At 46.5% G+C, this 19,992-nt stretch overlaps 1 protein-coding gene across 1 annotated transcript in view; it reads right to left on the reverse strand.

Annotated features, from left to right (window-relative positions):
• The window catches only part of LAP3 (leucine aminopeptidase 3), a 332,922-nt gene that overhangs the window by 122,309 nt on the left and 190,621 nt on the right, over nt 1–19,992 (reverse strand). The window lies entirely within an intron of this gene.

Genomic DNA, 19,992 nt, shown 5'->3' on the forward strand with positions numbered 1-19,992 from the left:
CAGCCTATTCTAGGTTAGTTCATTTCCTTCCACTTATTAAGTGGGTTCCATATTCGTAACCCTAGCACGCTACCTTTTTAGGGCTCGTCCTTTCCTATTCCGTAGGAATAGGAAACGAGCCCTAATGCAGTCAAACATTTCTTAAGGCCAAGGGCTCTCAGAGGATTTTGGGAAGTGCACGCCGCCTCGTGCACGAGCTTGCCTGAGCCTTCTGCCTATCAGCCTGCCAGTTCTCCTCCCCTAATTATTCACTTCACGAGCTTGCCTGATCCTTCCCCCTGCCACAGGCCGTGCTTCCCTTCAGCATTTCTCCATGGCCGCAAGGCCACATCAAAGGCTTTCGCTGCCCCTCGATTAATTGGATTCACACTAATCTGTGAACAGATGCGTTCGTTTTCACCCCTTTGATTCACTGCTTGCAAACGCGCTTTCACATGAGGCTTTTCCCACAGAGTCAAAATAATGCTACTTATGTGTTTTCTTCATCCTGCAGACTTTTTTAAGAGGGCCGATTCTCCCCACTCTCAGACACAGTGTGGACATCTTTCGGTCTCCTAGCTAGCCCGCTCCCTCCCAAAATGGAGGCAACACATTAAAAGTGATTAAAGGCACATCAAAACAAGATCACTAGCAAATACTTTTCACAATAATACCCTAGTGCAGGCAAAAGTATTACGCTACCTTTAGCTTTAGCATACTTGCGGGCAGGCTGTTGTCAAATCATTTATGCAAATTGGATGGATATACCGTGCACATACGCCAGCTTGCAAAGCCCGATGCATTGCTTTGCTCACTCTCTAAACGCTCCACTGCCCCTGCCCGCCGCATCTCGCGTTAATTATAAACATATGTGCAAACGCGCTTTCACATGAGGTTTTTCCCACAGAGTCAAAATAATTCTACTTATGAGTTTTCTTCATCCTGCAGGCTTTTGTAAGAGGCCCGATTCTCCCCACTCTCAGACACAGTGTTGACATCTTTCGGTCTCCTAGCTAGCCCGCTCCCTCCCAAAATGGAGGCAACACATTAAAAGTGATTAACGGCACATCAAAACGAGATCACTAGCAAATACTTTTCACAATAATGCCCTAGTGCAGGCAAAAGTATTACGCTACCTTCAGCTTTAGTATACTTGCGGGCAGGCTGTTGTCAAATCATTTATGCAAATTAGATGGATATACCGTGCACATACGTCAGCTTGCAAAGCCCGATGCATTGCTTTGCTCGCTCTCTAAACGCTCCTCCGCCCCTCCCCCACCGCGTTAATTATAAACATATGTGCAAACGCGCTTCAATCAAGTCGACCCCACCTCCTTGAGCCCCTCTTCGGAACAGTGATGAAGAGTGCATACCTGTCTCAATAAATTTAGTTAAAGAGTTTTTGTAATTATCATCATGTGCGAGCTGTACATCAATTTTTTTTTTTAATAGTTGTTGCTGTGCCTCGGTGTGAACACAACTTTACCAGCCTCCTGTGCTTGTTTTGCATCCCACATATGCTGCCTACGAATAGATGTCAATCTGTCCTTCTCTGCTTGTTAGCGCTTCATTAGCCTGCCCTTGTTTCTTTTCTAAAGTGTCGATTTTCACTCCAAAACATCACACTATCACAGACTTTCGGTCTGCTTTTGGCCAACCAAAACCACAATTTAAAATGGAACACTTTAGCCTTTTGTACGTTTAGGAAATATTTAGTAGATTAACTTGAGGGCCTCTACACATGTTTATGTTTCTTTTTTTGTTTTAGTGTTTTGCTTAGTGACATTTAGAATATACACAAAGCACTGTAAAAAGGATTCAGCCCCCCCGCCCCCGCCCGCTTTCCACTCGCCCCGAAAATTATTATCATTACACTTTACTTAACTGGTTTTAAGTGAGCCGGGTCTAAGCGGGGTCTACGTTTGATGTTTGTTATTGGTTTCGAACGGTTTTGTGGTCGCCGGCATTTTGTTTGTATAACAACATTGTAGCGTGAGTGTTTGATGCAGTAAAAATGTTTCCTGCTACAGACTTGTTCAGTTTTAATGCTTCATGTTGTTCCTGGCAGTATTGGCCTGCACATGTCTGATGAGTTCCTTGGTGACGTGTGTCTGTCGTCCCACTCCAGTAAACAGGCAAGCGCTTGACTTTATTTATTTAGCATGTGCTGTAGAGTACAAAGTACACCCACAGGTATATTTTCCCTGAAACACACTCTCTAAGGGAAGATCCACCCCTCACTTTCCGTAACTTGTTACATTTTTAGGTCTCGCCTGTCGATGCGCATGCGCATCGAGCAAGCGAGACTATAGGGGCTCATCCACTCTTTATCCAACTGCAAGGAATCGTGGCGATTCCTTGCAGTGCCCGTGACTTTTAAGGTCAATGCGCATGCGCATTAAGCTTATGCGCATGCGCATTGACCTTAAAAGTCACGGGCGCGTGCACGTCCGTGTTTGTTTACCCTTGCCTACTCTCTCTCTCCCCTCCCCGCCCCCGTTCCGCCCCCTCCCCTTCCCGCTGTGTCGCATTTCTCCTCCCCCCTCCCCTCTCTTCCCTCCGTCTTCCTGCCATGTCGCACCTCTCCCCTCTCCGCCCCCTCCCCTGCCCGCCCCCTCCCGCCCGTGTTTGTTTACCCTTGCCTACTCTCTCTCTCCCCTCCCCGCCCCCGTTCCGCCCCCTCCCCTTCCCGCCGTGTCGCATTTCTCCTCCCCCCTCCCTTCCCTCCGTCTTCCTGCCATGTCGCACCTCTCAAGCCAAAGCGCTGTTGGAAATGCAGCAAGCTTATCCGTGACCTCCTTTGGGTAGCCTCGGGCTTCGTTTACTCTACCTGTCTGGGCTGTTGTAGGCAATCCCACTGTCCTCGCTGTGGGCCGCCCCTGAAAGTTGCGCTCGTCAGTCTCTCAGAATCTCTGGGTACTGGTAGAATGTCTGCAGCATGCTTTTGGGCAGTCTCGCTGCACTTCCGGTGGGCACTTTTGTCTGGTCTGTTCTGTTGGAGCCTCACACCCTCCATGGCAGTGATGCTGGCAGTCTTATTGCCCTGACAACGGAGGTCTCCTATGTGTTCCTGCCGCAGTCTCTCTGTCTAGTCTATGAACAGTGGCTACGAGGTGCTCTGTTGCAATCTCACTATCACCCCTCTGCCGAGCTGTCTACACACTGCCCCCAGTCTTTTAAATGGAAGGTGTTTTAAAGCCGCTCTTCATCCTTCCTTACTTGCGTCCTCTTCTTTCGTTTCTCCCCTCAGGCCCTACAATAAACGCTCCTCTCGCCCGTCTGCTCCTTTCCAGGCGCCCCCAAACCCTGACGGAAACCCCTCACAATCCTCTCTGAACCCCCCTTTATTGTGCTACTGCCTCCTTCACTCCTCCACATCACCCCATGCCCCCCCCCCCCGACTCCCCTGCCCCCCATCTTCAGGTTTATTTCAATAATCCTTATTCTCCTTTCGTCTCCCCCTCGCCCCCTCATACCCCACACTGTCCGGTCAGCCGGCTGCCCTTCGTTCTCTCCCTCTCCCTTCTTCACGGCCCTCCCCAGAGTCCTCGCGCACCTGTGTTCACTCACACCTCCATTCTGTTCCCACGCACCTCTTTCCTGCCCCCGTTCCGCCCCCTCCCCTTCCCGCCGTGTCGCATTTCTCCTCCCCCCTCCCCTCTCTTCCCTCCGTCTTCCTGCCATGTCGCACCTCTCCCCTCTCCGCCCCCTCCCCTGCCCGCCCCCTCCCGCCGTGTCGCATTTTTGTAGAAAGGCGCAGAGGAACCAAGCCAAAGCGCTGTTGGAAATGCAGCAAGCTTATCCGTGACCTCCTTTGGGTAGCCTCGGGCTTCGTTTACTCTACCTGTCTGGGCTGTTGTAGGCAATCCCACTGTCCTCGCTGTGGGCCGCCCCTGAAAGTTGCGCTCGTCAGTCTCTCAGAATCTCTGGGTACTGGTAGAATGTCTGCAGCATGCTTTTGGGCAGTCTCGCTGCACTTCCGGTGGGCACTTTTGTCTGGTCTGTTCTGTTGGAGCCTCACACCCTCCATGGCAGTGATGCTGGCAGTCTTATTGCCCTGACAACGGAGGTCTCCTATGTGTTCCTGCCGCAGTCTCTCTGTCTAGTCTATGAACAGTGGCTACGAGGTGCTCTGTTGCAATCTCACTATCACCCCTCTGCCGAGCTGTCTACACACTGCCCCCAGTCTTTTAAATGGAAGGTGTTTTAAAGCCGCTCTTCATCCTTCCTTACTTGCGTCCTCTTCTTTCGTTTCTCCCCTCAGGCCCTACAATAAACGCTCCTCTCGCCCGTCTGCTCCTTTCCAGGCGCCCCCAAACCCTGACGGAAACCCCTCACAATCCTCTCTGAACCCCCCTTTATTGTGCTACTGCCTCCTTCACTCCTCCACATCACCCCATGCCCCCCCCCCCCCGACTCCCCTGCCCCCCATCTTCAGGTTTATTTCAATAATCCTTATTCTCCTTTCGTCTCCCCCTCGCCCCCTCATACCCCACACTGTCCGGTCAGCCGGCTGCCCTTCGTTCTCTCCCTCTCCCTTCTTCACGGCCCTCCCCAGAGTCCTCGCGCACCTGTGTTCACTCACACCTCCATTCTGTTCCCACGCACCTCTTTCCTTCAGCTATTTCTTTCCCTCGCTCTGGATTACTCACTCTCCCCATCACACCCCCAGACACCCTTTCGTTCACCTCATCTGCTTAAAGCCAAAACTAGGACATTTCACGGAAATAGAAAAAGGACTACACCATAGTGGTCTCTCTCCTGCCACTAATGGCTGTGTTCGCATCTTGCTGTCACCGTGTCAAGTTGGTTTAATCATTTGGATGCTCCGTCCCGTCTTCGCGCCCCTCCCCCAGCACCCCGAGAGCCACTGAGCCGAGATGAAACACAATAATGGAGTCTCTCAGCTGAATGTTGTTGGATGTGGTGTAGTTAACAGCACCCAGCCGAAGCTAACTGGTTGGGTGACGTAGCTCCTGCCCCCCGTGCCCCCTCCCCACACACACACACAGAGCGAGGCTCTCCTTACAAGCCGCCCCTGCTACTAAGAGAGGGGCCTAGACCATGAGATTGTGAACTTGATTTAGTTAGTGTTCCAGGACCCTGCCTCTTTCTTTCGGGCGCCTGGAGGGATACACAATTGTGCAACCGGTAGACAGGGGGCCTCTGTCACAGCGACCTGGCCAGGGCTGGAGTGTTCGCACTAAGCACCCCATTTGTTCCGGGGTATAAGCCTGTTTTTTTAAGCATTACTCTCACTCTCTCACTCACTCTCACTCACCCTCACTCTCACTCACCCTCACTCTCACTCACCCTCACTCTCACTCACCCTCACTCACCCTCACTCTCACTCACCCTCACTCTCACTCACCCTCACTCACCCTCACTCTCACTCACCCTCACTCTCACTCACCCTCACTCACCCTCACTCTCACTCACCCTCACTCTCACTCACCCTCACTCTCACTCACCCTCACTCTCACCCTCACTCACCTTCACCCTCACTCACCTTCACCCTCACTCACCCTCAACCCCTCACCCTCACTCACCCCCACTCACCCTCAACCCCTCACCCTCAACCCCTCACCCTCCCTCACCCTCAACCCCTCACCCTCCCTCACCCTCAACCCCTCACCCTCACTCACCCTCAACCCCTCACCCTCACTCACCCTCACTCACCCTCAACCCCTCACCCTCACTCACCCTCAACCCCTCACCCTCAACCCCTCACTCACCCTCACTCTCACTCATCCTCACTCACCCTCAACCCCTCACCCTCACTCACCCTCAACCCCTCACCCTCACTCACCCTCAACCCCTCACCTTCACTCACCCTCAACCCCTCACCCTCACTCACCCTCAACCCCTCACCCTCAATCACCCTCAACCCCTCACCCACCTTCACTCACCCTCACCCTAAACCCCTCACCCTCAACCCCTCACACTCACCCACACTCACCCACACTCACCCACACTCACCCACACTCACCCACACTCACCCACACTCACCCACACTCACCCACCCTCACCCTCACTCACCCCACCCCCACTCACCCTCAACCCCTCACCCTCACTCACCCTCAACCCCTCACCCTCACTCACCCTCAACCCCTCACCCTCACTCACCCTCAACCCCTCACCCTCCCTCACCCTCAACCCCTCACCCTCAATCCCTCACCCTCACCCACACTCACCCACACTCACCCCCACTCACACTCACCCACCCTCACTCACCCTCACTCACCCTCACTCACACTCACCCATCTCACTCACCCTCACACCCACCCTCACCCTCACTCACCCTCACACTCACCCTCACTCACCCTCAACCTCATGCTAAAGATTTACAAAAAAACCCATTAACAATTCTAAAAGCACTAACTCTAATGCTGCGAGACCTATTGCATTTCTAATGCTTGTTATATTCTCCCACTGGGCAAAGTAACATTCGCTGTGGGCTTAAAAATATCAGCATTAGTTAATCACTCGTGCATGGCTTACTTTTTTTGTATCACTTGTCCACTCTCTCTCCCTTCACTCTCTTTCTCTCTCCCCCTCTCTAATTCGATCTCTCCTTAATTCTGTCTCTCCTCTCGCTCTCCCCCCTTCATTCTCTCTCTCTCTCCCTTTCTCTTTCGCTTCCCTTCATTTACTCTATCTGCCCTCATTTCTCTCTCTCTCTTTCACTCCCCTTCATTCACACAGACAGGAACAGGGGGTGCATCTCACACAGACAGGAACAGAGGATGCTTCTCACACAGACAGGAACAGAGGATGCTTCTCACACAGACAGGAACAGAGGATTCTTCTCACACAGACAGGAGCAACAGGGGGCGCATCTCACACAGACAGGAACAGGGGGCACATCTCACACAGACAGGAACAACAGGGGGCGCAGCTCACTGACAAGAACAACAGAGGTCGCTTCTCACACAGACAGGAACAACAGACGGTGCATCACACAAAGACAGGCAATAGGCGCATTGTTTTAGCTTGCCCCCTCTATCAAAAGCCTGGGTTATCTGTTCACGTCCTTTCGTTTAATTTCTCTCTGTGGCGCCAATTCACCCTCTCTGTGAGCTTTTCCAGGCGCGTGATCCGTCACTTGGCGCTGACATGCAGAGCTGCATTTTACATGGCAGTATTTAGGAATATTCGGGGTTCCCAAATGTGTGCGTTTGGGTTCTTTATTTGCTACATATGATGTCCCTGAAAAAAATGTGGCATTGTTTTAGCTTTGTCCCCTCTCTTTTTCTATCTCTCTTTCTCTCTCTCTCCTTCATTCTTCCCCTCTCTCTCTTTTCCCCCCTATATTCTCTCTCCCCCCTTTCTCTCTTTCTATTTCTATCCCCTTCATTGACTCTCTCTCCCCTTTAATCACTCTCCTTTCACTCTCTCTTCTGTGTCACTCACTCTCCCACTTGAGCTCCATCTGCCATTTCTTCTTCCATTCTTTCTCTCTCGTTTTTGCTCCGCCACTTCCCTCATCTTTGGCCTGCAGGTTGTAAACATCTACACAGCAGACAAGGAGACTCTCCAGCAGTCTTATTACAGTGCTGTACAGTTCTAACATATAACTTACTGATTATATCTTTTGTTCAAATCAATAATCTATTTATGAAAGTTTGTTATACCTATCTATTGTCACACATTCTTTGTTAGATGGATGATTTTTCAGACAGCAGCATTAATTAATACATTGTGCACTGCTGTATTCTGAAACAAGAAGGTCTGACGGGACACATTATGCTTAGTTTCATTTGCAACATGCACTGGCAAGCCATGGGCATGCTGCAGCTCCCGACTTATGTAACTGCTGCTTTCAAGCTTGTGAACAGAAGCTGCTTGGTTGCAAGTTAAATGATAATTCAACCCGATACACACACACACACACAACCCCCCACACACAACCCCACACACACACACACAATCCCCCCCACACACAACCCCCATACAAACAACCCCCCTACACACACAACGCCACACACACAACCCCCACCTACACAACCCCCCACACACAACCACACACACACCCCCACACACACTTACACAGACATCCCCCCCACACACACACCCAAACTCACACACCCCCCTCACACCCCCCTCACCCTCACACCCCCTCACCCCCCTCACCCTTACACGCCCTCACCCACCTCACCCTTACACACCCTCACCCACACTCACCCTCACACCCCCTCACCCTCCCAACCCTCTCACCCTCACACACCATCACACCCACACCCTCGCCCTCACCCTCACACCCCCTCACTCACCCTCATACACCCTAATCAGCATAGCATAACAAAACATAGCATGGCATAATAAAAAAAGCATAGGATACACAACCTCTCACCCTCACCCTCGCTCTAACACACTCACCCTCACTCACCCACCCACCCTCCCTCACTCACCCACCCTCCCTCACCCACCCACCAACCCTCACTCACCCTCACCAGCATAGCATAACAAAACATAGCATAGCATAACAAAACATACCATAGCATAACAAAACATAGCATAACAAAACAAAGCATAGAAAACAAAACATAGAATAGTATAACAAAGCATAGCATAGCAAAACAAAACATAGCAAAACACAACAAAGCATAGCATAACAAAACATAGCATAACAAAACATAGCATAACAAAACATAGCAAAACAAAACATAGCAAAACACAACAAACCATAGCATATATAACAAAGCATAGCATAACAAAACACAACAAAGCATAGCATAACAAAACAAAGCTTAGCATAGCATAACAAAACATAGCATAACAAAACATAGCATAACAAAACATAGCATAACAAAACATAGCATAACAAAACAGCATAACAAAACATAGCATAACTAAACATAGCATAACAAAACATAGCATAACAAAACATAGCATACCAAAACAAAGCATAGCATAATTAAACACAACAAAACATAGCATAACAAAATATAGCATAGCATAACATTGTTATTTGTAATATCAATACATGTAAGTCACGTAAATACAACACATATTGCATTACAAATGCTATAGGTGTCACATTTGCAAAGTTATTAATTTCGCTATTTTCAAAACAAAAACATAAATAAAAAAGTTGTCATTTACAATACTAATACCTATAACTTTACTAATGCGAGCCCTATTGCATTGCAAATGCTTGTTTACCTTTCCTAGTATATATTGCTTTCTCTAAATTATATACACTTAACAGCCTAGCTACCCACTGATGCACTGTGGGTGGGAGTTGGTCGCGCCAAGCTGGAGCAATATATATTCGGAGCACTGCCGTAGCCACAAAAAAAATACTGAAGTGATTACACTGCAAAGATATGTACAACTCTAGTTTTATATAATCTGTATTTCAGCAATGAGAAAGAAAATTCAAATTATATCAACCCTGACACAACAATGTTGTTTCCTGGCATATGCTACAGTATAATTAAAAATCCACATATTTATTTTTGAATCTCATTTGAATCTAATTTGGAGTGACACGAACCTCTAAGGGTGCAAGCAAGTTTTATAGGATATTAATAACAACTTACCGGGTGCAGGGTTTTTAACTAAAAAGGATCTAAAAATGATCTGAAAGGTAATATGCATGCGTGTGTTCAAATTTCTTTGATTTATTTGGTCTTCCTGCCTCAGCCCCATATCTGGTGATTGATTCGAATGAGTCTTTGCATACATGGTTTGAAGATATTGAATAATTTAGCCCTCCTTGATTCATCATCATCTTTCTTTTTTTTTCCGATCGGACCATTGTTGTCTGTATCACGAGTTACCCAAGTCCTTCGGGTTAATTTTGTATCCCCTATAATTTTGAAATAGTCATTAAGTATGAGACAATTACACCTCTCATGTAAATCATGCCATGTGTGGATCAAAATTCCGCGAAGAGTTCATGTGTGTGCTGTTGTTTTGATGTGGAAGGACTGGATTGGCAGAGGTAGCCTGTATCGAAGGGTGTAGTGGTGGCTGCTGGGAGAGCTGGGAGTTTGTTCCATACAGTATTGGTGTCAGTACAAGCGCAGCTTTGTTCCAGGATGTGGTCCAATTGCTACACTGATCTACTGCAACACATGAGCTGTACCCTGTGGACATGACGGTCTAGTGTATGCTGCCGCCACATTTCCGGATGCGGTCCTCGAGGTTTCGGAGGTGGTTGTGATGGAGGCCCCACCTCCCCTCACTCAGTTCTACTCCGCTCTGCATGACCCGGCGGCTAGTTGTCACAGAGCAGACATTGAGCCGCTGCAGAGCCTCCGAGCATCAGCCGCTCTCCTTACATGCCTCGCCCACCAGCAGAGGCCACACAAACTCCATGAATGCCTCAGCCCGGACCTCAGGCTCTCGCCTCTTTCTTGCTGCTCTGCTCTGCCGGGGATTCGTCGCCACCATCAGCACTAACAGTGCTATGAGGTGCTTCACCAAGATTGTCTCTGGATTGCTTAAAAGACAAGCAGGCTTTATTCACTGCTGGTATCCTATTGACTTATGTTGGAATATTTGAAGCGGGCAAAAAGGTGCTAGGAGCGTTCGGTAAGAGACTGGTGGGAGCACAAACAGGGGAGCCGGCGTTTAGTTACTGTCGTTATGCAGTCAGTCCTGTGACTGGGGAGGCGGCCTAGCAAGGTTCGGGTGAGGCTTGTAGCCCACCTGAGCTCCCACTCCTCTTGCTTCTTCTGGCCTACAGGTGTGGTGCCAATGGCACTTGCGACTCTGCGACTGCAACACTACTCCCTTGTTCCATACGTATACCTTGGTAGCTGCCAAACAGCTCAGAGCGAGTGGTCTTGCCACAACAAGTTTGAATTTAAGGCCCCTCCAGAGATTGAAACTCAAGGTCCTCCTTGTGGGAGGTAATCAACTTCCTGAGGAGCTATGGATTCTGGAACCAATACGGCAAACACCAAAGGAAAGATCAATATCCTGGTGCCCAGAACTAATACTCATTCAAATCCCCTAAAATAACAAGCACTGGCGTTGCCAATAGGTTTCGCATTTGGAAAGTTGGAGCTATTTGTTTTGTAAATGACATTTTTTATTTATATATGGTTATTGACAATGCCAATAACGATATATAAATATAAAATGTCATTTACAAAACCAATAGCTCCAACTTTCCAAATGCGAAACCTATTGGCAACGCCAGTGCTTGTTCTTATAGTTTCCTTTAAGAGAACGTGCCTGAAGTTGAAGGGGAAGAGGAATGCTTCACGGTATCCCTGTGAGTCTTTGCCAGAAATAATTTGGACACTTACTTTCTGATGGCCTTCAAGTGCATCAATGAAGAGGAGTTGAAAGTCACATACATATGCTATGCGTGTCTGCAAGGGATATAATTTTACAGCACCATTAAACATCTTGGTGAGTGGAGTCATGGCTGGAATGAGATGGCGCCACCTGGGTACCCTAGTAAGCTAGTGCATCGGGGAAAAACCGTGGATCCATTTCGCCACTTGGAGGATATGTGTTGTATCTGCAGGAAGAAGTATCCACCAGAAACATACATGTCTTTAGACTGATAACATGCACACAAGCACTTAAGAAAATATGCTTCACTGTAGACTAGTACACTCAATTTATGTTGTGATAATCACTAGCTTAACGTTGTAGGATTGCTATGTTAGCACAATAAAATGAAATGGGTACTACAAACTTGAAATAATAGGGGTCTTACTTTGCAGCTCAGATAGACATCCCCTAGTCGCTCCTTACCTCTGCCACCATCTGGTGGGCATTTGAAAGTGGTCATCAAAGTCACTCAATGCGAGACTGTAAGGTCCAAAGCTCAAGTTTGAGGCCCAAGCGTTAGCTTATATTCACGCACAAGTCTTCTGAGCATGTTCATCTTCTTGGTTCACGTTAGATGGACATTGGCCAAGGTGATGTCTTGCATAGAGTCCCGTCCTATAAGTCCACAGCAAGGCATCAAAAGTGAGCACACTTGGGCCCCTTGCTTGCTCTATTTAAATATTACAGTGTTGTTGCCAGTACACAACAGAACCACCTTCCTCAAAAAGAGGAGGTGAAATTACTTCACAGTCCAGACAATGGCACAGAGCAATAGAAAAGTTTATTTGGGGTACAGATTTGGTGATACTTGACAACGTCTACCATAAAAAGGATATAATGGCCTTTCAAAAGTCCAAAATATCGAGCTACTGCTTATTGGGAACTGTAACAAACAATAACCTCAATTAAATGAAGCATATAATGTATAGCTAGAAGCGTCATTTTATCACTGTACAAAGTCATGAAAGTCAGGCACGAATATAAACCGAGACAAGATAACACAAAATTATGCCTGTGTATATGAAGGCGCTATTACGCTATTACGTGTATGATCCACCAATGCTCATGCCTACAAAATGACAATTTTTTTTAATGTACGGAACTGGAAACGTAAATATATATTTTTTTTAAACTGCTGATAGAGAAAGACGGAGGGTCGGTGTGGGCAGAAGCAATGCTGAAGGCGCAGGTTGGGAGAAGTAACGCAGAGGGCCAGGGTTTGTGGCGGAAGTCACATGGAGGGAGCAGGTAGGAGTGCACGACGAACACCAGAGGGCGGGGCGAAGAGGAGAGCAGTGAGATGTGTGGGTGAGGTGAAGTAACAGAGGGCGTGGGTAGGTAGGAGAAGCACTGGGTGAAAGAGCAGTTTAATTTACGGAAATGGAAACGTAACAATTTCTTTTTTTTAAACTGCTGATAGCAGAGAAAGACCGAGGGTCGGTGAGGGCAGAAGCAATGCTGAAGGCGCAGGTTGTGAGAAGTAACGCAGAGGGCCAGGGTTTGTGGCGGAAGTCACATGGAGGGAGCAGGTAGGAGTGCACGAGGAACACCAGAGGGCGGGGGTGAAGAGTCGAGCAGTGAGGTGTGGGTGAGGTGAAGTAACAGAGGGCGTGGGTAGGTAGGAGAAGCAATGGGTGAAAGAGCAGTGTAGAGCGGGTGTGGGAGAAGGACGCTGGCGACAGAGCAACATGGAAAGTAGATTGGGAGAGAGGGGCACATGAGCGACGGCTGAAAAGCAAACAACACTTATGAATATAAAATAAATCTACGAGGTATAGAATGACGAGCAACGTGATGAGAAAGGGAGGGGGAAAACAAGAAAACGATGGGAATCGAAAAATAGAAACAAAAGAAAAAATGACTAGCTAAAACCGGGAAAGCAAGAAAAAAAAAAGCAGAGGGGACAAGGGAAGCCGCGGGGAGGGGGGGGGGAGGGGCGGGAACGCGAACGAGGGGAGAAGTGTGGCAGGCAGATGGCTGCGCGGAGGGAAGCCAGATGGGGGCGGGAGAGCCTGGTGGGGGGGGGGGGGCGGGAAGGTATAGAATGACGAGCAACGTGATGAGGAAGGGAGGGGGTGTAAAAAAATCTATGAGGTATAGAATGACGAGCAACGTGATGAGAAAGGGAGGGGGAAAACAAGAAAACGATGGGAATCGAAAAATAGAAACGAAAGAAAAAATGACGAGCTAAAACTGGGAAAGCAAGAAAAAGAGGAAGCCGGATGGGGGCGGGAGAGCCTGGTGGGGGGGGGGGCGGGAATGCGTGCCAGGGGAGAAGTGTGGAAGGCAGATGCGCGGAGGGAAGCCGGATGGGGGCGGGAGAGCCTGGTGGGGGCAGGCGGATTAGAGAGATGCTCATGCTTGTGTGGTCACGTGACCCGCTTTTGTGGTCACGTGACCTCACATGCACTGTGAAGAAACCGCAGTGGTTTCACTAGTCGATCAAGCCCTTGAATTTTCGCCTATTCCATTCGCAAGCGAATGGTAATAGGCGAAACCTAAAAACCAGGGCCTGGTTTGCAAACAAAAGGGAGTTCCCGATGGCAGCAGAGTTGTTTTGCCCTTTATCTCCTGTGGAGAGTGTATTCTCCCTTGTTCTAACATTCCCTGAGCCCACAACCAAACATGCTCAATCTTTTTCAAAAAAGGTTGCAAGCAAGTATTCTCTATCCTTTTTTCACAGCCTTTTACCTTAGTGAATAAAATGCTCACTTCTGCCAGGGCAAAGAACCATATGTGGGACTGTTCACTTGAACTGTTAAAAGAGGACAGTGAGACCCAGTGTTAGAACCATTTTACAGCATGCAATTTAGCGGATGGCATTCAACCATCCTGAGAGCATAGAAGGGTCTTGCACCAAGATGTATGGTTTCGTCTCTTTTAAACACTGGAGCAATACACTGCTGCTATTGAATCACGTTTTGAGAACTTGCACTCAATAGTAAACGCATTGCTTAGTGATGCTTATAAACGTCTTTCTACGGATGATCAGAGACCAACTCCACATTGCAGATGTAGTCCCTTTGTGGAAAAACTTGAAGAATTCCCCACTACTGCCTCTTCTTTGGTCAAAGAAGGTGAATCCTTTAAGGTGCTTTAGCTCCCCTCTACAATGATTATCCATGATGGCGAGCCTCATTCTCCAGATTCAGCACAACACCCTCACCAACCGCCTTTAATTGACCGCCAGGCACCAACTACACTGTGCATGACAGCAGAAGAATATAGAAGGCAGGACCATGAGTGAAATAATGTGTGCGATTTATCCAACACTAACGAGCCTGCATCTGATACAAGAACCTCATCATTTATTGAAACGTCAAGTACCAAAACTCCTTCATCAAAATCTCCCAAGCAAGGTTTCACTTCCTCGAGGAGTAAACAGAAAAAAATCAAGATAAAAAAACAAAAGTAATGAACAAAATGCAAAAGCTCTAAAACGAAGAGAAACTCTAGTAAAACAATTTACAATTTTTGCACACACGAAAGGAGCACCTGCTGACAATGAAGCACATGAAAGTACACTTGCCTCTAGGGTCCAACAGGAGGCACTCACTAACCAGTGTCTCCGACAATCACAAGAAGCGAGTCACTCCACTGGCTCCTCGCCGGCCTCTCCAGATCACAAATGGGCAAAATTCCAACCTACCTGAAAGTGTGAATCTCCATGCACCCAAAAGTATGAAGTAATCACCGCCTTCACCAATCATACTAAAGGCGGAGCCACCAGATGTTAATAATGGATAGCAAATCAATAACTGCTGGGAATCACCAGAAGTCACCAGTAAAATAGACATACGGCAACTAAGAAACGATCCACTCATCATCGCAGCATGAATGTACAAGTATGCTCACTCAATGGTTCATCTCAGGCCACTGAAATTGGTGCGCAAACATCGATGCCTTGGAAAGTCATGCTTCTATCCCACTCAGGCCTCTCCGGATTTCTTAATAAGGAGATAAAAAACAGAAGGGGAAACACCAATCTGTATTTCATTCTCACTAAAAATCCAGAGAAAGTAGTGACATCCTAAACAGAATCAACAGTCTTCTGTCCTCCATAAGCATTGAGGCAGTTGAATTTAAACCAGGGGAACCCTACAAGGCTACGTTGGTTACCTGGGCTTCAGCTGCAACTGCAGAACTGGTTTTCTCAAAACAGAGCTTTTTCTGAATGGGGAATAACAATATCATACTTACCCGAGGAGAAATACCCCATCGTACTATTAGCCAAGAACCATGAATAAAAAACTATGGAGCAGGATAATTACTGGGCCAAGTAGAATTTGAGAAAACCTCAACTGTGCTGAAACATGCATTAGGTGCTTGTGGATCAAACCAGACCCCCCCCCTCCAACAGATTCTGTAACAATCTCACAAACTAGTTCTCAAGGTCGCCAATGTTGGTGTGCCAATTCTCCAACTTCTTAAACTTCTGACTGGAACCGGTTACTATCTAACCTTAATGAAATGAGAATTGAATGACTTCGTTTTGAGAAACATCCAGACAAACACAATAGGATAAACCATTCGATGCAGTAATTTCTTTTTGAACAGGCCACGTAAAACATAGCCTGCGGTGATAATAAGTCCCTCCAAAGGACACCTCGATCCATGCCGATCGTTTCATGGAACATTGCAGGAATCATAAAATTCCATTCAAACCCAGAACTCAAGTCATATTTGAAGGGTTTCATTGTGGCCTGTTTCCAAAAGACATAGAAAATTAAAGAACAGCCACTGGAAGGGTAGATGGAAACTTTTGTTCCAGCAGGAAAAGTCAATAAAAATGGGCAACCTAAGAGTGGCATCTCAATCTACATAACACTGGGCAAGTCTTTCAGTGTAACTCGCTTGGAGTCAAACTCACTACACATACTCTGCTTAACAATATCCAATTGGGACTTTGTTAATAAAACTGGTCCAATCGACATCCTAAAATTCTACCTCAATCCAGGCTCCAGGCAAAAGCAGCAAACTATGAAAACGATTGAAATATTGCTCATGTTATTAGAAAGCGTGTAAAGTAGTATACCACAAATACTTCTTATGGAATGGAGCGAAGTTTTCTTCCAATACCAGGTGCACAGTTTCAATTGTGATTCTCACAGGTTTTATTCAACCGCTCTTGCACTTTTATCACTAATTATACCATGTACTCCAAAGTCTTTTTGAAACTTCGTTTATTTTCTTTGCACTCGTGTGACACTTATATGTTTCAACAGCTTCTCATGCCCCAGATATGCCCATCTGAGCCTTTGTCTGGGCACGCCAGAAAACATAAAACATCCTCAGTTGCGAATTGTTATTACCCAATGCATTTCGAGCTTAGAATTAGCTCTTCTTCAGGCTCACAAACTATTTCAATCTCCATTGGGCAAATCACCTAAAAAGAAGAGATAACTTAATAAGAAAGCAATAGTCATTGGGGCATTCTGATACAAACCTCCAAATACAGTTGCATAAATAAAATAAGCCATGACCTCCTTCGCACTTTAGAGGCGATCGGATACCGGGCACTCAACGGGCGTTGCCAAGGTGACATCCCGATGACAGCCGCAAGAAAACTTTACAAGGCTGAATCTGTCCTGGATTATACTGTTGTCACACTCTCCCTCTTCAATAAAATCATGAGTTTCAACATAAACACAAGATGCGAGAGCGCCCATTCACCCCAGATCATCAGGATCATAAATTCCAATGAGCCAGTACCTGCATCTGATGTTATGGCACTCAGGATGCAGGCTGCCATTGGCAAAGGGTCAGATGGAACACCCTTGCATCGGCCTGTTATGAGGAGTGGAGGCAAACTAGTGCAAGATTAAAGTGGGTCCATGAAGATCAAATTAGGGCATGGCAAACGATTTAAGATGAACTCAAAATTCATCTCTCTAAATGTATTAAACGGCCCCTGCAGAGGAGTCTACTGAGAAAAAAGACAATGGTAGTTGAAAACATTAATGCTTCAATATCTAGCTATGACAACTGAAATTAAAGCCATCTATACTCATCCTAATACCGCATCTCAGCGTGAAAAATTCCCTGAGCTACGTAAAGCATACAAAAAAGCAACCTGGTCCGCAAAAAGATCCAACCGAACAGGAGCCGATTGACATTGTGCAAGCTTGCAATAGCAATAATGGTAAATCCCTTTTGTCACTAATCAACCAAATGGATAGAGACCCAACTACCATTATAGGCAACAATGTCATTGAAGAAACATGGGTGAGGCATATTGAATCTTTATACAAAAGGGAGGATTTAATTCCTCTTCTATTGAACAAGGACCACTGCACAAATACCTTACCCTTCTCTGTCCGCAAAATTAAAGAATTCGAGAAATGTAGCGGGAATGGCGCACCCGGACCAATCGGGCTTCCTGCAGCTATCTATCAACAAAACTGATTTTTCGTGTGCATATTTTCATTCCTAATTTAATTCCTGTCTAACGGAGAAGATAGTTCCAGAATCGTGGTGTGGCTGTACTTTCCAGCCTATATACAAGAAAAGTCAGTATGACTCCCTCGACAGCTATTGCATGATTGCCCATTTGGACATAGACGCAAAAAAGTCTAGCTAGCTTACTACTGGCAGAGCTGGAAGCCTAGGCAGAAAGAGAAACATGTATTGTTTTTAATCTAACTTGTTAGAGAGCTAAATCTATGACCACAGGTAACTTAGTAGTGCTCCCGATGATTGCTGAGAAGTATATCATCAATAGAAAACAGTTTTCATATTCCAGCTTTGTGGATTTCTGCAAAGCATTCGATCATGTCAGTATTAACCTCTTATGGAGAATGCTGGCCGTCTGGAACATCCCTGCAAAACTATTATGTGACATCCAACTTTTGTACTGCAGTTACTGGGCATCGGTAAAACTCGATTCTAAAGATGGCTTGTCGTCCAAAATAGAAGTCGAAAGGGGCCTGAAACAAGGATGCGTTCTGGCCCCAATGATTTTCAATTTGTTTATATCAGACTTAAGTGTATTCCTATTTGTAGTTAAATCCCATCCACCACGGCTTGAACTTCGTCAGGTGACCTCATTACAGTACGCTGATGCTGTAGTTCTGATGAACTTGACAGGTTTTGAGCTTTAGAGGCTTTTACACAAAACCCAAGCTTATTGTGCCAAAAATTAAAAGGTGGTGAACCTCACAAAAACCTAGATCGTGGTGTTCAGAAAGAAGGCCAGGAAGAAAGGAATTTGGTTCCGGGTGGACTGCCGATCTCTAGAGGCACTTGTTATAAATACGTTGGTGTCTGGGTTCAGGAACGTCTTTCTTATTGTTTGCATCTAAACGTATTAAAGTTAAAGACTGCCTCTTTATTTTCAGCTTTCCAATCCTTAACCTGCATATTGCAAAGCCCAGCTTGGCGCCTCTTCTTCCAGTGATAAAAGCCAAACTTATTCTGACAATCCGCTTCTGCACAGAGCCTTCACTGGGTAAGTTTGGGGCCTTTTCGAACAAAGCAAGGCATTTTGCATTCTTTTTTGCCTACCGCAAAGCACCGCCCGGCCCAATTGCGGATGGAATTCGGTTACTAAACCAAGAGTTAATACAGCACGGCTCTTTACTCAAGTACAAGTCACTACTAAGGCACTCTGATCAGTTGACGTTGCGTGCTGAGTAATGGGGTGAATTTCAAATTGCATTACCAAAAACAAATAGCTGCTCACAGGCTTTTGATCAGGCCGTGAATGTCCTGGAGTCAAAAGAACTATGGGAATCAGCATTCCTGTATATCCCCTTTAAAATAACTCTAAACAAGCAATTGAAGAGGATCTCGTGGAATAGGGAGAAAGAGACTTTAGTAAAATAAGCCATGTGTGGACAGTCATTGACTCTTATAAACAACCCCGCTTGCAATCCTACTGAAATGCTTTATAGACATTATTTTATGTCTCTTCGACACACCCCACCCTTGATGGACTGGAGCCTGCTAAACGATGCCCGGATCTAGGGCAGTGCGAGCACACCGGGCACCGACTTCATGTTTGAAGTATATTATGGTTTTTAAAGCACCTGCGCCGTGTTCCTGGCCTCCAGCAATTTTCAGGCAAACATAAAATGTAAAGATCACTCCTGTGAATAATGTTCTTCCAAGCGAGAGATCGGAGGGTTGTCTAGTGAGAGTTTTGACTCACGATAAGTTAGCGCAGAGGGTTAATATGCCTGCTGCAAAGAACGAGTACCATTCAGATCACACAGTGCATATCATGTAAATAGGTCAGAGGGTTACTGCTTCTGTCTGGGAGATCTTTGGTTACTTGCAGTTTATAGTTAAAATCCTAACATAGAACATTGAGCTATTAACTGTCATGAAAAATGCAAGCAAACTACAAGGTATATAGATTAGAGCGTTATTATTTTTCCCCAGTCTTTCATTAACCTAATGTTGGAAAAAGGGTTCATTTGGATAAAAATCCGTTTTGATTATAAAAGAAAAGTGCCAACCATGGTGTTACGATTTAAGTTCTGAGTTTGTGCTTCTCCAGACCTAGCACTCTTAAACTATCCTGCCTACAAGTATTGATACATGTGACTCCTACACCCTGTAGTAGTACTCTGTCTTATGTAACATTTCCTATACACTTATGGAACAAGCATCCACTGTCGGTCATGGGAAGGGTGGCTGTATCTAATATGGTAATGCTGCCCTGTTGCCTATATGTGCTCCAAAACTCCTTCTGCAGAATCCCGAAATTCACAT

The sequence above is a fragment of the Lissotriton vulgaris genome, chromosome 3_2 (genome assembly GCF_964263255.1).
Source record: "Lissotriton vulgaris chromosome 3_2, aLisVul1.2, whole genome shotgun sequence".
NCBI classification, from domain to species: domain Eukaryota; kingdom Metazoa; phylum Chordata; class Amphibia; order Caudata; family Salamandridae; genus Lissotriton; species Lissotriton vulgaris.